This window comes from Ixodes scapularis, unplaced genomic scaffold (genome assembly GCF_016920785.2).
Source record: "Ixodes scapularis isolate PalLabHiFi unplaced genomic scaffold, ASM1692078v2 PGA_scaffold10__122_contigs__length_95168666, whole genome shotgun sequence".
In the NCBI taxonomy this organism is placed as follows: domain Eukaryota; kingdom Metazoa; phylum Arthropoda; class Arachnida; order Ixodida; family Ixodidae; genus Ixodes; species Ixodes scapularis.
The window spans coordinates 26,713,225-26,715,412 of record NW_024609836.1 but is presented as its reverse complement, the minus strand read 5'-3'; the positions used below and the strand labels follow the sequence as shown (position 1 = coordinate 26,715,412).

The following is a 2,188-nucleotide window of genomic DNA, read 5'->3' as shown; positions in this document are numbered from 1 at the left end:
AAATGTGGTTAATGAACGGCTAGAAGCTTTTCGAACTGCGTAGTATGTTGTGGTCTGACATGGCAACCGCAGATCCCGAGTTCGAAAGGCCCCTACTCCTTTATAAATATTGTCTTTTGAAGAAGAAGGAAGCCCTTACGACCCTGCCCAGTCCGAGAGGGTGTTGGGGTGCGACCCGTTTGAGAAAACCGGAAGCAGGCGTTGGAGTTTTACACCGCGGTAACTTCAAGACTCGGAAGTCCAGGTGGGTGGTGTTTTTCGTTTGACTTTTGTTTGCTGACATTATAATTTTGCTGTGCAGATGCCCCTGTTGATGCCTGGCGATGAAGAGTACTTCAAAACGTACAATAAGATGACAGCCGAAAAGTTTGAAGAGTTGCACTTGCTCGTCGAGGAGCCCCTCGCGAGGCTTTATCTGGTGCACGAGACGCTGCCGTCACGATCTAGGCTTGCCATGACGCTCAGGGTGGTGATACCTAAACTCAGGTTCCCATTTGTTAAAAAGCACATATTTATACTGATTGGAATTGTCATCTTCATATTGACTGCTCCAGTGGCTTTTAGATTTGATTTCAGTTTATGGAGTAGCTTTGATTTTCAAGATAGATGAGATACAGTGCCGCGTCGTAAGTGGGAGACATTCAGGGAAAGGGTTCATGTCCCTACCTGGAAAATGGGATAGAATACCAGCTGTTCGAGCAAACCTAGGGATTGGTGGGAATTTACATTTTAATGCAGCAGCAGAGTAGAGAGACAGAACCTATGAAATTAAATTTTGTTTCCAGATGCTGCGGCCTCCAAGCGGCCTATAGTTGGCGGCCATTGACACTAAAGGAGTCATGCAACATATTGGGTTAGAATGTTTCTCACTTTTCACAAGAACACTGTCACTAGCAATACCCAAGCATACTAGAACGCAATGTTACGGATCCGGGAACTTTGTTGTTGCATTGTAATTAAAAGGATAAAAGCAGACTATTTCTTTCAGTTTCTCCTTCGCCGAGCTCGATGACGTAGTTGTGGGGGTCATGATTCTGACGTAACCTGACATTCCAACATAGCAATGTATGCTACTTGGTGCTGTACCCTTCAGCATTGGCCAGGTTATGATGAAACGGAGTTTAGATAGTGCACGCCTTGAATAGGGTCAATTTCTGGTTGGTAAATTGTAAATATGTATTGCAGATGCCAACAACTCAGATGTGGCAAGAAGTGGCCAAAGGTTTCGAGCAGAAGTCGAACTTCCCCCACTGTGTTGGCGAAGTGGATGGGAAGCATCTCCAGATTCAGGCACCCCCACATTCTGCCAGCATGTACTACAGCTACAAGGTACTGTTTTAATTCGGACGTTTTTTATGTGCTCTGCCTTTCTTTGTAAGCAGCGAATTGTTGTGAGAGGGTACGTACTCTATTGTACTGGTGCCTTTCGTTGACAGCGACCTAAGGTTTGTGTCCGTTGACGTTGGAGCCTATGGACGACAAAGTGATGTCGGTGCACTCCGTGCCTCGCGGTTCGGGAAGTGGCTCGAAGAAGGTCGTCTCGGCCTGCTCTCTCGATAGCATCTTCCAAACACGTCCACTGTGGCGCCGCATGTATTCAGCGGGGACGAGGCGTTTACACTCCGCCCGGACTTTCTGCGGCAATACCGGGGAAAAACCAAGACGAAGAGAAAATAATCTTCAATTACCGTCTAAGCCGAGCAAGGTAAGCCGATTCACACAAGGGGTATCTTCCATTGTACATTACAATAAATGTTTCATTTCTACAGGGGCTGTGTGGATAACACTTTTGGAGTCATGGCCTCCAGGTTCCGAATTTTCCTCCGCACTATCAACCTGCAGCCAGAAAATTCAGACTATGACTATGTTGTAATGACGACCTGCGTCCTCCACAACTTCCTCAGGGAGGACTCAATCTACACGTCACAAAGCTGCGTAGATAGCGAAGATGCCTATGGTACTCTCAAGGAGGGCCAGTGGCGCAAGATCCTTAAGGATGAGGGTTCGGCCATGTTTGTCCTGAAGCCCCCTGTTGGCCACAACTTTGGGGGATCGGCAGGATGCGCAAGGGACTTATTTCGCTCCTATTTCGTAAGTACAAAGGGGTTCAGTGTCGTAGCAGCTAGCAACTGCTGGACTTAAGTCAGTTGTGAACAGCGGCGAGCAGCCACGAGCAGCCATGGGTGGC

General features: G+C 47.6%; 1 pseudogene; it reads left to right on the top strand.

Moving 5' to 3' along the window:
* The first annotated feature begins 301 nt into the window (after positions 1–301).
* On the top strand, positions 302–2,142 carry LOC121045726 (annotated as a pseudogene).
* The last annotated feature ends 46 nt before the right edge of the window (positions 2,143–2,188 follow it).